Here is a 17019-nt window from a genome sequence, read left to right as displayed (position 1 = left end):
ATTTAGCTCTTCACCGTTTTCTAAAGGTCGGTGTCGGAGCTGAACTGAGACCTCGGCGCCGACGTGAAAAAAATAACAGGCTTCACTGAAATCTGCGCTCTTACGCAAGCAGAAAAAATCACTCAAGGCAAAATTGCAGCCCTCTTATCCTACTTATTTTCCCCCGGAGCGAGCAAATATTAAGCCTGCAACAAGCTCAGGTCTTATTTTAAGGCTGACTCGTGTGTGTGTGTGTGTGTGTGTGTGTTAGGGGTTTGGATTGAGAATTCAGGCACAAAATGAAAGAGGGAAAAAATGGCATATGCATTCAGGTCCCGTGAACAATCTTAATTATTGGATGAGACAGAGGTGGCGAGAAACGTCCAGAGAGAGAGATTTAAAGAAGGAAATCATAAATCTCGGGTGAATAAGAGAGCTTCACTGCTTTTCTCTCAACTCTACAAAAGCAGGACTGTGTGTGTGTGTGTGTGTGTGTGTGTGTGTGTGTGTGTGTGTCTGGCCCGTCTCCAGTCCTCCAGCCTGAGGAAGACAGTGACAGCAGGAAATCTTTCTCGGCGGTGAAAAAGGCTCATGTAACGCCTTGAAAAAAAAAGAAAAGAAAAAAAGAAAAGAGCAACGAATTCTCATCAGGCGAGTGACATTTAAATAGTCAGGAGTCATTTTCTCTCCGCTTCACCTCCCTTTCTCTCTCTCTGACTTTCGCTTCCTTTTTCTCATCCTCTCATCCTTCCTTCTCTCTCTTTTTTCTTCTCATGCAAAGTAATTTGAAGCCGTCACAAACAAATCTTGGACCTTTAGAAAATGTCAGCGAGCAGTCAGGATGCCTGCGACGCCTAAAGAAAGAAAAAAAAAACCTCTTCAGAAACTTCAGCCGTGATTTGCATGCATATTTACGGTGTGGTCACTGCGGTGGTCCGTCCTGCGCAACATCCCCACCCTGTCGTCATGATACACGCCGAAATCGTCCGGAAATGTACACAAAGGTCACATGGTACCTCACCTAATACTCACGTGCCAGGATGACGTAAAGGAAAACAGAGCTAATCAGTTCAGCTAACATTTGTTGACTCACGAGCAAATAAGCATGCTAGCATTATTATTTATTATTTTTTATTTACTTACTCTTGCGCCACAGTGCTGCTGAGTTCTTGATTTTAATCAGGGACTTGAATTAAAATGTGTGTAATTGTTGATATGGTGAAGTTTTCTGTAAGGTGACACTTATTTAACATTTAAGGAAGGAGTCTCCAGTGTCAGTGCTTTTCTGACATCTTCACAAAAGAGGGCTTTAAGCTTTTTTTTTTTTTTTTTTACAGTTTCTCGGTAACATGACAAGCTGCGTTTTTTGTCTTATTAATTCAAGAGAGAGAGAAAAAAAGTGAGGGAACGTCTGTTTATAGCTGCTATAACGTAAGTGAGAACAGGAACTAACTTGCTTCACGGATGTTCCAAAACATTAAATGTAGTTATAAAAGGATAAATCTTATGATGTGCCATTCTTTAATTAATAAGAATAAAGGACTTCAGGACTTCACAGCTTCATCACACCACCCTGTTGTTGATTATTTTCCTATAGCAGCATGATAATTTCACTCTACACGCCATGTTCATTAGGGAACACCTCCTCACATCAGCTCCATGTTTCCTGTTTGGTTTCCCTCAAACAAGAGCTACAGCGTGATCCGATTGAGCCACTTCGCTGTCACTTCCTCCAGTTTACTCCCCAATTTATCCCTCACTGAGCCACTCCACCTCCTGACAAAAGGGAAAGGGATACAGAGATAAAGAGAGGGAGAGTTGCTAGGATCTTCTTTTTTTTTTTTACACCCGGCAACAAGTTTGTGTTGCTATCTAATCTCATCGCAGCTGCACAATGTGTCAGCAGATCCAACACCAGGCGTCACTTCTTGTTTTCTCCTCGTCCTCTCTTTATTCCAGCTCTCCTCCCATCCCCGAGTATCAGGCCGGAGATCTCAGGGCTTTAATATGGCTGCCAGTGTGGCAGTGATTCTTCAAGAACAATGCGATGGTGTGTTTCTCGGCGGCTCCCCGCCGGCTGCAGATGGCACATTGTCTGCTTCTTCCGAAAAACACTCGCATCATCCTGGCCAGCGTCTGCCCTTTACTTTGTGAGTTTTTATTTTTCCACCTCCGTTCTTTTTTCTTGGACCAATATTATATTTTTCTTTCCATGGTAAGAAAGTTCTTGGACATGACAAGCACGCTAAACGGATTTTTTAAAAAAAGAAAATCAAAAACAGAAACAGACTGGGGGTGTTGGAAAGACAGCGGGAGTGATATGGGGTTGGACTGTGGAGCTCGCCAACTGCGGTGGACATCTGTAGCTGGTTTATGGTTTCTAAAAGTCTTTATATTAGTGGACAAAATGGCTGAACAACATGTCTGGTCCATTTAGGACCCGATGATGATGATGGTGATGATGATGATGGTGCCTGTTCCAGTCACCTTGCCAACTAACAGTAAACTCACCCTCCGCCTCTTCGGAAAACACCCCGCCCTCGCCGTCTGTTGGTAATCCGGAGCACAATTAGGCAGCGCATGGACAAAATGACCCCTAATTTAGAGCGAGACGAGTCCATCAGCTAGAGATCATTATGTTCCAGCAGAGAACACGGCCATTTTAACAAAGTCACGGCTATAATCATACCTCATCTCTGGCCTGCTGCCACAAGCTTTACCTCTAGTTTATGAGGCGTGTCTGCTCTCGGATTTTTCATTTCGTCAACGTTATACATCCAATTTTCTGCGCCAAGAAGAGGACGGATTCCTCTCTGAGTCTGAATCCTCTCACCAGGCGTCACTAATCAATCTTTTATTAAAGTTGTGTGTAAAAATTGTTCCAGATCTACAAAAGGTTTGCTGATTTTTCTTTGTACTTGCACGCATAAATGCTCATCAGCCATAAGAGACCCAGCATGTTCACAGCACATTTATATTTAGCCACGCCCACCAAATTCCATAAAAGGCAAAGTGAAGACTAAATGGTGAAAGGACACTTCCTAAGTGCAGTGTTCCTTCCAGTAATGCAGCTCAGCCACTGCAGCGCTTGGGATAACTTAGACACACACTAACGCCTTCTCCTTTTATAGGGCGCCATTTGTTTTGTCATAATTGAATTGTCTTGTCTTAGTTTATTTGTTTCGGATCTTGTGGAATTGCTTTCTTTCACGTCATTAATATGAAGTTTCATACTGAGTTTCATTAACTTGGTGTGTAATTGAGATAAATCAGTGATGTAAGCTTGACAGTGCAATGCGTATACACAATCGCAGCAACTCATCTACATTTACACGATTCGAAACCGATGAATCGAGGCTCAAATTAGTGAGACTCCTTATACGGAAATTTACACAGACTCAGGCGTGAAACACAGGATATGAACTTTTTCCAAACTAACTGCATTTTCATGAACATCACACTTCTGAGAACCATTTACGAATAATTTTGTTCGTATTCCGTTTGATAAATGAGGCTCCGTGTCTGTTGTTAAAAGCACTAGACATAAAACTGAATTGAATTATTCGCCTTGCTACTTGAAAATAAATTCCTTCCTAATTTTTGTCTTGAAGAAGAAGATGCTCAGATTGTTTCTTAGATTTTAGAGATTTCAGTTAAAAAAAAAATACAACAGCCAACATGTTTACACTTTTCAAAAATTTACAAAATTATCATTACTTTGGTTTTAAATGTAGATTACTTATGTTTTTATTTCTATTTCGATTGAGTTCTTTCAACACTGACTATCAAATTTTGAAAAAAATTAGCTAACTAGCTATAAGTTCGGACGCAAACGTTCCTTGAGAACACAATGTGTTAATAATCTCTAGCTAGGTCTTGCCAATTTGCATAAATATGAGAAAAATCCATTTGATTTGTCACTCTTAATCATCACAATCCAAGTAGAGCACTGCGATATTAAATCTATCCATTAAATCTTCCAGTTTTCCATATTGCTTATCCTACACGGAGTCGCAGGAGAGCCTGGACGGGGTGCCAACACATCTCAGGACACAATCACACACACTCATTCACACACTACAGACAATTTTAGTGCCAAAGGCCAATCAGCCTACAACACGTCTTTGGACTGGGGGAGGAAACATCAGTACGCAGGGCGGAGCTGGCATTTGAACCCCCAACCCCGGAGGTGCGAGGCAACAGTGCTAACCACTAATCCACCGTGCAACAGTAAATAACCATGGCTAATTCTTTTGCTAGCGTGATCATAGGGTTATGTATTGATTTATATCTGCTATTTCTGATAAATCAGGACCTTCACAAACTACAGATGACGGTCAACGAATCCATGATCGCTTCTACTCAGGTTAACGCTGGTCTCACAATCTGCACTATGAATTCTGAATAATTGGTGAATGTCACTAGATAAACCTCACCAGGATATCTGGTCATTTTGATGTAAAATGGGTTAGGCCAATTTTTGGATAAAGCTTTTATGATGTGACCTGAAAATGGGCCGAATGACCTTTTAGTTAGTGGAAGTCAGAAATGATGAAGTTTCTCCACAGAACGGCGGTGTTAGTGCAGATTCAGGTCAGAAGCTCCGCATTTGTTTCCTCAGCAAGGGCCAAAGTGTGTGAGGCTGAAAACGAGTGATGCCATCTGTCCAGCCTCGACGGGGTGTAGGAGAACACAAGTGTGTGTGTGTGTGTGTGTGTGTGTGTGTGCTAGCGAGCCACACAGTTATGGCACGGCCGACTTCATCCAGAGCTCCACAAATGTTACGTAAGATGTGCACGCTGAGGAAGCAGACAGGAAAGAGAAAACATCTTCCACCTCTGACACAGCAGCGTAACAGGATATTAGCCGAGACGCGAGATCAGATTAGCGCTCTGACGGAGAGGATCTCGGCGTGAAATGAGTTTAAATGTGATGCTGACATGCCGTAGTGTCGACTGGACAGATCTCTAGGTCAAAGAAGGAGTGCAGAGGAACACTAATGGGAAAGAAAAAAAAAAAAAAACACACTGTGCTGTGGTGTTACGGGAAAATAATCAACAACAAAGCGGTGTGATGAAGTGGTGTTACTGTTCAACCCCAAAGCTGTTTATTTTTCTATAACAGCAAAGTGTTTTATTCCTCTGATACCACAGCAATTTGCCAACGATTACAATTTTTATTAATTAAAGAAGGACACATTCTACTTTTTTTTTATCCATTTGTAGTTACGTTTAATGTCATGGAACATCCACAAAACAAGTTTGTTCCTGTTGTTGCCTCAACAGTCTCTGTATTTTTCTCTCTCTTGAAGTTAATAAGACAAAAAAATGCAGCTTGTCGTCTCGGTTTGTTACCAAGAAACTGCAATAAGCGTAAACTCCCCTGCCCTGAAGATACTGGAAAACTTTACAGCTTTACATCTGACACTGGAGACTCCTTCCATAAATGGTCAGTAAATTACAGAAAACGGCACCATATCATACATAAATCAGTTTACGTGGAGCATCCACCATACATGTCCCTGTGAATGAGCTGTTACTATAGAAACGATAACTAATAAGGGTTTGACCTTTGACCTGTATTTGGCCTGCCTTGTATTCCATTTCAAAAGTCATTTCCAAAAGTTCCTTATTTGAAAAGAACCGTTCTCGTTTTCAGGAAGATGCCTTTTTCTACACACATATTGTCTACACTTTAACTTTTTCCCCCTCTTCTTAATCTTCTTTTTCACACTGTTTATAATGTGTATAATCACGTTATCGCACCTCATCAACTCCCCTGGAAGATTTGTTTAAAAAAAAAAAAATAAAAAAAAAAAAAAGTGATATTGTTACAATTAAAAAACAAACAAACTCTTCCTTGTCCTACAAAATCACAAACGAATCAGATCTGTATAAATAAAATTAAAACCATATTTCAGAAATTAACCAAAAATACGCAACACCAACCCATGTGTTATTTCTTGTAGCGTTTAAATAATTAACATTTATTAAACACTACACTCATGCGTGACGTTTGACATTTTTAAGAAGCTTTTCATTCTGAGTGAGTTAACTGAGATTTATCTGGGAGTGTTTTAATAAAAAACACAAACAAGTGCAGTTGCATTATTCCTAATTTATAGTTCCATTAAAGTGTTCTGTTTTAATTGCTGTGAACTGAATAGAATTTCAGTGGTAGTGAACACACGCACACGCACACACACGCACACACACGCACACACACGCACACGCACACACACGCACACGCACACACACACGCACGCACTCAGAGGAAGGTAGTCTGTTCATCACACTCTTCACCCGACGCACAAAGAGGTGAAAATGTGATAAGAGGACGAATCCTCACACGTCCCAAACGCAGCGCAAATGAGTTACACACTGTCACCTCATCTACACATCATCCTCTCAGAGAGGGCTTCATCTCATTTCCTTAATCAAGTGCTCACTAGATGTAGGGAACCTAAAGAGTGTGAATGTTGGAAACCTGATATTACGAGGGAGTAAAAATAATGACATCACGTTTATGGATTTTTGTGCTGTAGTTAATTCTGACCTGCAGCCCCTGTTCTTTTGCAAGCTGCAGTGTGCATGTGTGTGTGTGTATGTGAGTGTGTGTGTGTGTCAGAGAGAGAGAGTGTGTGTGTGTGTGTGTGAGAGAGAGAGTGTGTGTGTGAGAGAGAGAGTGTGTGTGTGAGAGAGAGAGAGAGAGAGAGAGAGAGAGCGAGAGAGAATCAACTAATTAAATGGTGTTCTGCTACAACACCTGTACTGGGAGCTGTGGCAATTTAATTACTCCGTGTGTGTGTGTGTGTGTGTGTGTGTGTGTGTGTGTGTGTGTGTGTAAACATCGCTAGCCTTTACAGCGAGTAACACACCACTTTTACACAGTACTGGAGTATGGACAGACTGATATTTCATGTGTTAATCGTTATTGTGATACGCTCGTTTTCCGATATTGATATTTCACAACTCTAACTGAAATTCCGAAATTTGGGAGAACGCTCAAGCCTGACACTCCTCCGACTTCCTAACTCTTTTTTCCAGATGTACATCGTTCTTTTTTAGTACATTTAAAATGTATTAGTTTGTAATAGTTGACAGATCCCTGTGGTGTAAGAGGAGTAAAACAGAGCAAAGGTTTTAACAAATTTTCTTCCTTTGATTCAGTGTTTCAGATTATAACTGCTGTTATCTGTAGTAATGTATTTAAATCTAAACATCAAAAAATCTGATCAGAAAAAGGAAAAAAATGAAAAAGAAGGAAAAACAAATGTAATAAATCTGTCAGCATGTCATCAAAATACATTCCCTATAAAATAAAAAAGTGTAAAGTCAGATGAGAACCGGTCAGGACTCTGTGTGTGTGTGTGTGTGTGTGTGTGTGTGTGTGTGTTACAGGCTGCTGTATTAGAACGCCTGTTTTCTAACGTGATTACACGACCCTCAGCCTCTCCCCATGAAAGAGACATCTGGAGACACACACCATTACTCTCTCTGTCTCTCTGTCTGTCTCTTTCTGTCCATCTCTCTGCCCCTCTCTCTCTCTGCCCCTCTCTCTCTCTGCCCCTCTCTCTCTCTGCCCCTCTCTCTCTCTCTCTCTCTCTGTCCGTCCGTCTCTCTCTCTGTCCGTCCCTCTGCCTCTTCTCTCCATCATCCCTCCTTCTCTCTCGGTTTCACTCTCCATCTTTCCATCTGTCTTTCTCTCTCCTTCTTTGTGTCTGTCTCTTATCCCATCTCTCTGCCTCTTCCCCTTCGCTCAGTCATCCTTTCTTCTCTCTCTCTCTCTCTCTAACCCCTTTTCTCTCTATGTCTCTCTCTCTGCCTCTTCCCCAGTCATCCTTTCTTCATTCTCTCTAGCCCCCTCTCTCCATCTCCATCTCTATCTCTCACTCCCTGTCTCTGTGTCTCTGTCTCTCTAAACAGCGCACCATCTCTGTCTATTCATTCTCTCTCTCTCTCTCCCTCCTGGATTTTATTTTTGTCATTTTTTTTTAATAGGACAATGTTTTAGTAATTGTAATAAAGGTCTTATGAAAATTCAATTCTCTCTCTCTCTCTCTCTCTCTCTCTGAGATCAACACTGCTTGTAGTGATCCGAGGTGAACTCTCCTTCATCACTTCCACTTCACTCATGAAGACGAGCCCGGCTGTAAATTAGGACACGTCCGCTACTGACCCTCTGTCACTAATAGAACTGAGACGGTCGAGTCCTTGAACACTAATCCCTCCACTGCTCCAGGGACGGCTGTGTATAACAGCCCTGACCTCTGACCTCTGACCCCTGACCCCAATATCATCCCAAACATTTTATTACACTGTAGCTGAATTAAAGAGAACTACGTTCTGGTTCCCACTGTCAGACGTCCTGAGATTCGAGCCCTAGATAGGGAACAGTGTGTGCACTCCTGAAGCCAGGAAAAACGTGTATGTGAAGTTTTCTGTAAGGAGACGTTTATTTAACATTTATGGAAGCAGTGTTCAGTGTCAGCGCTTTGTAACGGTCGGAGGTAAACTAGTCAAACACAAATTAAATAACGCGCTAATCAGTGTGAAAATCGGTTATGTGCTCAGCTTCACATTGGCTCCGATCTCAGATTAGATTAGCAAAGTGAGCTAACTGACTAACGAATGGTTTCCTGATAGCTAGCATGAATGCAGAGTGAAAAAGTAAAAGAGGAACAGTAACAATAATCTCTGCTGGTCAGAATCTCATCTCAGAGTGCCGAAAAACACTAAAATGCTCCGTGACAGCGGAATGTGTGTGAGGAAGAGAAGTGAGAAACAGAGCAAGAGGGACATTAAAAATAAACACACACACACACACACACACACACATAGGGGCAGCTCATGCTACAAGACCACTAACAAGCTACTCCCTTTTCTTCCTGTGTCATGCCTGATATTTAGCACATCGCTAACATGAGCTTAGCCGACCTGTCTTTCCCAGTTTACCTCCTCACCTCTCGCTTTAGTGAAAGCGTCAGCAGAGATTATCTACAGCCTCCATCCAGCCCGTCCCTCCTGACTGAGAGATAACGAGTGAAAAAGCTTTCCCTGGGTCGAGTACACGGCCGTCGCTTCACTCCAGACGTGTACGGAAAGCGTGTGTGTGTGTGTGTGTGCGTTGACTAATTAAACACTCATGTTCACATTGTTCTCTCAGTATGACTCAGTCAGCAGAGCGCTCTGTTTTCTCAGTGTTTTATTGAACTCATTTGTTTATTTAAATCAGGATGAATGGATTAGCGTTACTGATCCAGCCATGTGCCGATATTTCATCTCACTCAATCAGAGCAAGTGAGCGAGTTGATCTCAGTCCGCTTCCCAGTGACAAAGTGAATCGGGTCCGAATCGACTCAGCTACAGGAAGTGAATCAGACATGCTGTGAGTTTTGTTTTTTTTGGAGACGTGAGCTGCTAAACTGAGCCAAAGGACAGAGCTGTAGTACTGCAGAAAAATGCCACATGTTCTGGCTCAAGCAATGTTTGTGATCTCTACACACACTTGGTAAAGTTTTTTTTTTTTTTTTGATGTTTTTCATCACCTTATTTCTGACCAATGAAAGAAAAAGTTTTACGAGGACAGTTTCAGCCTTCAGATGATTTTTTTTTTAACCAAATAGCAAATGAACTTCACTCTTTTTGAGATTTAGACTAACAGCTTCTGAAAGTGCCCTTAAAGACATTTAAAAAATCACCCTAAATGTGACGACTTGGACTTGACAGTAACAATGAACGTTGCTCAGATAAGAGAAATAATGTATTCGAGATTACCCCACTCAACCACGTATAATTTTGACGTAGTCCTTTCACAATTCACTTGTCTAAGTTAGAAACAAACAAGTGCTTTACATCTAATTATCATCATCACTGAAATTATTTGTACACTGGTAGATTTCACACTATTTAATCTTATTTTCTGTCAAACTTGTCAGCTTGTTTCTTTTTTGCCCGAAAGAGTTACTTTTCTGAACCGTTTTCCATCCAAAAATTTTCAATGGCATCGCTAATAAATATAGTTAAGTGATGTAAAGTATGTATGTGTGTAATGTTAGCTAAGTTGAACATACGCTGATAGATTTTATTTCACATTCATGAACTTCATTTACCAGGACAGAAAACAACAATGCAGCATCAGTGCATCTTTCAAGCAGGAAAATCAGCTCAAGTTTAGATATTAGTAATGCAAGATGAGGGGAAGGGGGCGGGGCTTCCAGGGGGTCAGTTAATATCAGCGAGTCCAAAACACCGGTCAATCAGTCCAGATTCCTATTGGCTCATCTGCTGGTTTTATTGGGTTTTATTGGGTATGAGTTTCAGTGATAACTCATACTTGCGGAGCCTTATGCAAAGTGTGTGAAGGTTGTCAGGTCTGAGATTAAACCTTACGTCCAGTTGTTCTGACTCACTGCCTTATCATTCATGACTGGGTTAGGTGTTTAATTTTTAACGCCATGTTCAGCATCAAGTGCTAAATTCATGGCAGGAGCAAGGTTATATATAATAATTGAATAAAAATGTATAAATGAATACATGGGAAGATATACATAAGAGCAGACACAAAAATAAATAGGTAAACAAATAAATTAACACAATTAATTAGAAGATATTTTAAAAAGGAAATAATTTAAAAGTGTAAAATATTTCACAAGGGAAGCACCTATATGGATAGTTTCAAATTAACTTCATAAATGTTATAAATTTTAATAAATTTTAAAACTCTTTCTGGTGTTACCTTGTCAAAAATCTCCTTAAAAGACCTTACTGAGTCTAATCACGACTGTGAAGCTTCCAAAACCAAGCTCACACTTTAGCTTTACAGATCCGTACACGCTCACACCGGCTCGCAGGACGACGCGCTTTTACCCCTATTTATGAAATCGTTTGCTTGACAGGAAGGTGACCTTCAAATGGCTCACATCTGCTGTCATCTTTAACATTAAAGTCAACAATACAACCACTAACAGCTTCTTAATGACTCACTCACACACACACACACACACACACACACACACACCCACACGCACACACAAACAATATTATCCCTCAACCAATTATCACAAATTTCATCATGTTTTACTGCAGTGAAATTTACTCACAATCTTTAACAAAATGGTTCTGCAGATATTTAACACTCCTAGCTTTCGAAATGTTTTCTTCTTCAAAGCTTTCGAGAAATTTTATGTAGGTTCTACGTTTATTGTTGGTTAAGTTTGAGAAGCTGTAAAGTTTAAACAGGCACTGAAGTGTGCTTGATGGAGGTTTTTTTCCTGAAAGTTTCTGTTACAGATCATTGGCTGGTTAAATTTACAAAAAAACACACTAAAGAATAGGACACGCTCTTCTGAAAGGTAAGAAAATCTTAAAGAGTTTCTGAAATCAAAATCTGAGTTCTTTTTTTTGAGCTTTTTTGTACCTTTTCCTAAGTGTTATCGACAACAATACAATAATATATACGTAGAAAACAAAAAAAGACCAAAAAGCTGGGTGATATGACGATATAATATCGATATTGTGATAAACTACGTCATAATACACTTTACTGAGACGTCACAGGTATTTTCATATCCTTTTCTGACATTTTTTAAAAGTAACAATTACAAACCGATCAGCTGATTTGATTTTTGATTAATATATTATATTATGAGATGTTATTAGAAAGTATTATTTTTCTCCTTTTCAGTTTGAAGCAGTTTGTAAACATATGAAATAAAAGCATCATTAAACTCTGTGTAAATATTAGTGTTGTTCTGGCAGGTTGTTAGCAGTCCTGTATATCATCATGATGCAGATCATGAACCATAGAAATGTCACGATATGATGTTTTTGTCACCCCTATAAGCCCTATTCTGGAGGTTTTTTGTTTGTTTGTTTTTTAACAGTTCCTCACTTCTGGAAAAACGATCCTTCTTAGCTGAAAAAAGGCTTTTGTTAAACCTTTACTCCATATTTAGCTAGTTCACTAAGCTACTGTCAGGTTTGTTTAAAATTTACAGGGGTGTGGCATGGCGTATCATGAACGCTATTGGCTGTTGTTTAAATCAGTGATGCTCTTCAATCACTCTGACTTCCTGTTTCAAAAGGAAATACTTTAGCATATCGAATCAAATCCTGGCTCTCAGTTAAGGCTGGACGATATGACATCATTATATGACTATCGATACACTTTCTGGAGATTTCTCAGATATCGTGATATCCTTTTAAGATTTTTAAACTTGACCAACTTCGGAAGCAGATTTGATAAAGTTGCTACTGTCTGTTAATTTATTTTTGTACACATTAAATAAAATGTAGCACCAAACAAATTCTTAAAGGTTTATTTTTAACATTATGCATAACGTGTATCGCAGAAACGTCTAGAGAAATTGCGATACGATATTTTTGACACATCGCCTACACTCTGAAGACTTTAAGTGTTCTTCGGTTGTCCTTCTACATGTTCTATGTAGCTTCCTACTCCAGAGCGTTTCCCTACTAGAGCTGTTTTAGGAAGTTAAAGACACTTATTTGTACAAAGATCCCTTGAGGATTGTACAAAAATGAAACAAGAACCATTTGGAGAGCTGAAGTATGCACTCCTGATGCTTTACACTGTTCATGGACATCGCTAAGATTTCCAGGACATCTCATCTACGCTCTTCACATTTCCAGGTGTTTTCTATGTTTGAAAACTAGCACACGTAGCACGTGTGTGATGAGACTGGAGCGGGGTGAATCTGGGTGATCATGGAGGGTAAATGGTGCAAAGGTCAGCAGGGGGTCGCTGAAAGACCCCTGAGGCCTGAAGACGCAGCTGGTGAAGGAGTGGAATTAAAAAAAAAAAAAAAAAACACTTTGTGCAGCTTGAAAATCCCAAAAGCACGGCAGCGCAATGTGAGAAGGTCGTTTGTTCGAGAACGACACTCAAAACTCTCTCTAATTAACTCGGATGATCTTCACGCTCTGGTGCTTTTGGGAAACAGGGTCGCGTTTAGCGTCTTTTAGAGGACACGCTGATTTATCCCTGCTTCACTTCACCTCGCCTGCTTAGATCTAATGATCCTCCTGTACAAGGAGAGTTTCCTGACAGATAGTTGGGTTTTGTTTCAAAAAAGAATGAAAGATTGGAACCTATTTGGTGAGCATCGAATAAATCGGACGTTCCCTTTTTAAAGGCAGCCAGGCGAGAGAGGAGTGATTCTGGCCAAGGTTCTTCGTGCATTCCTCTGACAAGGCTCCTTTTGTTGCACCGATTCGTCCACCATCTTAAACCTCGACAATGGCAGGAGAAAACGCAGTCAGTTGTCCGAGGGAGAGCACATCTGTAGTGCCAGAACCCCCTCCCGCTCTCCCTTCTTCCTTCCCTTCCTTCGTCCATCTATCCCTCACTCCTTGTTTCTCTGACATTCCTGCCCTCCCTCTCGCTCCTTTTCTTCTTCTACTCTATCTTTCTTCTACTCGCTCCCCCTTCCTCACTTTTTCTCTCCATTCCTCCTTCCTCCCTGCTTCTTGCTTTTTCTCTCTCGACCACACAAAAGCTGCAGGTCCCAAGGTTGCGCTCCATTCAGCCCACTTCTCTCCATCCATTCAAATCCACAATCGCCTCTTTCAGGGACAAGGAGAAAGAGATGATAGCATGCAGCACTGCAGCTCCAACTTCTCTCTGGTAACACCGTCACTATGTTTATGATTTTACGTTATAGGGATGCGTTGTTTTTGCTGGTTCGGGTTGTGTTCCCAAATGCATTAACCTCTAAAATCCCTCTACAACTACAGGTCAGTGTCTTGCTAGCTAACGTTACTTTGGCTGGTTGTGATTTGAGTTTCCTGATATTAGCATAAAGATATCCAATCAGAATTAGCAAACTGGTTCACTAATTAAACTGAATTTTATTTACACAAAGCAGCTCTACAGAAACCCGGATATAGATTTAGATCCCTAATGAACAAGACATGAGGATGAAGCCTTGAGTCAAAATGGAGCCTGTATTCTTCCGGGTCACACCGGGTAGTGGGATTAATAAATCATTACCGTGTGCAGGTGTAAAAGAGTAAAGACTAACAGTACTGAGTGTGTTTACAGGATGTTCAGTATGAGCAGACTGTAAATACGAGCACAGGCCAGTCTTTATGATTACAGCAGCAGCTCTCAGCTACAAATCTACAGAATCCAGGCGAGATTATCAACATTAAGGCCATGACTACAACAGGCAAATCCATTAAATCCTTTCAAACTCCAAATTAAAAAAAGAGACAAAACTATTAAAGTATGTTAATCAGTATGTTAGAGCTGTTCTATCATGTTTTAATGTACTAAAAAAAAAAAACCTGCAACCATTCCTCATGCATACAAAGACAGAAATTAGCATAATGCGTAACAACGAAGTTATCTAAAGCTAATGATCACTTCATGATTTAAAAATCAGCTCTAAAACCCTATCAGAGCTCCTGTTGGTCAAACTGCTTTTTCAGGGTCAACCATGAAATAGATTGCTGATAGAGTACTCGATTTCTGATACCAAGGTAAAAGCGAGCAATAGCAACAATGTCGTATAATAAATTGAACTATGGAAAATACTAAAACTATGAAATTTGAATAAAAATTAAAATTTGAATAAAATAATGCACACACAGCTCTCTGTCACTCTCCACAACTCCACCATCTCAGAAGTTCAGGGTACTAAACTGTACCGTTCCTCATGACTGGCGTGGTAACTTTAATGTGTATCTTGCACTTCAGCAAGAAGAATATAGTGTATCTTTACTCTAAAATGTAATTACAGTCGTGTAAATCTTCCTTAAAGGTACACCATGTCCACGTTTCATATTAAAGCAACAAGGAAAGGTACTATTTAGTATCCTTTTATCTGAAAGCGCGCAGCAAGACGTGCAACAAGCTACGTTTCAGGATAAATAAATCAGCTGCCCTGCTTCTGACAGCTTGTCAATCAAATAAACCACGCCCCCTACTTTATGCTGACATCACAATACGTGACAAATCTAACGATTTCGCAATACACCAGTGACGGAGTCTGGAATCACACACAGTAAGAGATGATAAAGTTATAGATCATGTTTGTGTTATGTTTTATAAAGTTAAATAAGACGAAAACTTTACTGCTGCTGAAGAAACATTTTAGCGCAAACTTAGACGATACAAATAACTCTGGAAGACTCGATTTCGTGAAAAATATATACATGTTTACATAGACACAAAGCTGGTATGTGTAATAAAAATAGAAATTGTGTTTTAATTGTAGCTTGTGTGTGCAAAAAAAGAAAAGGAAAAAAAGAAATTGTGTAACTTTTGGAGCAAATTTTGGGTCCATGCACATAAAATCAGTATATTTATTTATTTATTTATTTATTAATCTAAACATTTCAGTGTTCAGCTTTGTAATAATCGACTGATGCGATGATTCGAATAATCGCTCCATCACCTTGGATGCTAAACTCTATCCTCGTAAACTCCAACCTGTGTGAAGTGAAATAAATCTCATACTTGATCATGTAGTAAGATTGAACACGAACACACACACACACACACACACACACACACGCGCGCGCGCGTCAGAGAGAGAGAGAGAGAGAGGTTATTTATGAGGACCGAATGACTGGACAGTGTCTTTTGGACACATTGTTGCTGTTTGTCCAGACAAATAAACAAACAAAACACAGTGTTGCTCTCCTTCGTCCTTCTCTTTTCCCTCCGTGGCGCAATCGAGGCGAAAACAAATGGCCACAGAGAGAGAGAGAGAGAGGGAGAGAGAGAGAGAGAAATGTTGAGCCACATCTCGGACAAAAACGCGGACAGAATAACGCCATGGATGACCCTGGAGAAGTTTTACACCGAATATTCGCTTCATGCGGAACAAAATCTTACCTTAATGTGACGCGTTTTGTTGCAAGTTGATGAGATATTGAGTTTTATTTTATTTTTTTTCCTCCTCAGGCTCCCGGAGACACCACCACCATCATCATCATCATCATCCTCATCAGAGCCGCAGCGTTTCAGTGTTTCCTTCCGATGTGTCTCTTCGTTTACAAACAGTTGCTCCAATTGAAAAAAAAAAAAAAAAAAACAAGGTACGAAAAAAAGCTAAATAAACTTAATCATCAAATTCCGAATAATCGAACAATCCCAAAGGACGCCGCCGAGCCGAGCCGAGCCGAGCCGAACCGAACCGAACCGGGTCCGAATGAACGGGACGAACCGGGATGCTGCTGGTGGAGAGGTTCAGAGTAGGAGGGAAATGTTGGTTGTTTTCTCTCTCTCTCTCTCTCTCTCTCTCTCTCTCCTCCTTTTTCTTTCCTCCACCTCTCCCACTCTGCTTCTTCTTCTTCTTTTTTTTTTTTTTTTTTTAACTAAGGCGGGATTTTGGCTTTTGCAAAACCAATGACACAAAGCGGAAAAAAAAAAAGAGAAGCCCCGCCCACTCATACCCCCCCCCCCCCCCCCCCAACACACACACACACACACACACACACACACACACACACACACACACACACACACACACACACACACACTCAATCCTGCGCTCTCTCTCTCTCTCTCTCTCTCTCTCTCTCACACACACACACACACACACACACACACACATTTGTATGCCTATCCTTGTGAGGACCTTCCATTAACATAATTATAAAATGCAGCTAATTAATGCTATGCTGCGCCTAAATCTAACCCTAACCTTAACCTCAGTAACCGAAAGGAAACTATTTCACTCGTTCAGTTTATTATTCTTTATTCTTAAATAAAATCTGCAATTATTATTATTTTTTTTTTTTACATAAAGGAGATTTCCTCATGGGGACCAGCCAGATGTCCTCGCAAGGCCAAAGCCATTTTGAGGAGAAACAGCGTTTCTTTTCTCAAGTTTCAAGTTTATTGTCATGTGCATAAAGAGTGCTCATCTATATGCAATGAAATTCTTGTGCTGCAGTTGCACCCTCCTACCCAGAAATGATAACGAACTCTTACCTAGTACAAAAGTAGCAACCTGTAAACACTGAACACAGACAAAAGACTGTGCAAGATTATTAAGGTGCTCTAAGC

General features: G+C 40.4%; 1 protein-coding gene across 4 annotated transcripts in view; it reads right to left on the bottom strand.

The window, feature by feature from the left end:
* Nucleotides 1-16292, bottom strand: part of LOC113527250 (C-terminal-binding protein 2) — a 105195-nt gene extending 88903 nt beyond the window's left edge. For 3 of the 4 annotated variants that reach the window (XM_034309376.2, XM_034309377.2, XM_034309375.2), the window contains exon 1: nucleotides 15844-16292. The gene's annotated coding sequence lies outside the window, so the exon portion shown is untranslated. The remainder of the gene's footprint in view (nucleotides 1-15843) is intronic. The other variant, XM_053238638.1, reaches the window with a different exon arrangement.
* Nucleotides 16293-17019: the final 727 nt, after the last annotated feature.

Source organism: Pangasianodon hypophthalmus, chromosome 12 (assembly GCF_027358585.1).
Source record: "Pangasianodon hypophthalmus isolate fPanHyp1 chromosome 12, fPanHyp1.pri, whole genome shotgun sequence".
In the NCBI taxonomy this organism is placed as follows: Eukaryota; Metazoa; Chordata; class Actinopteri; order Siluriformes; family Pangasiidae; genus Pangasianodon; species Pangasianodon hypophthalmus.
This window is presented reverse-complemented; position numbering and strand designations above follow the sequence as displayed.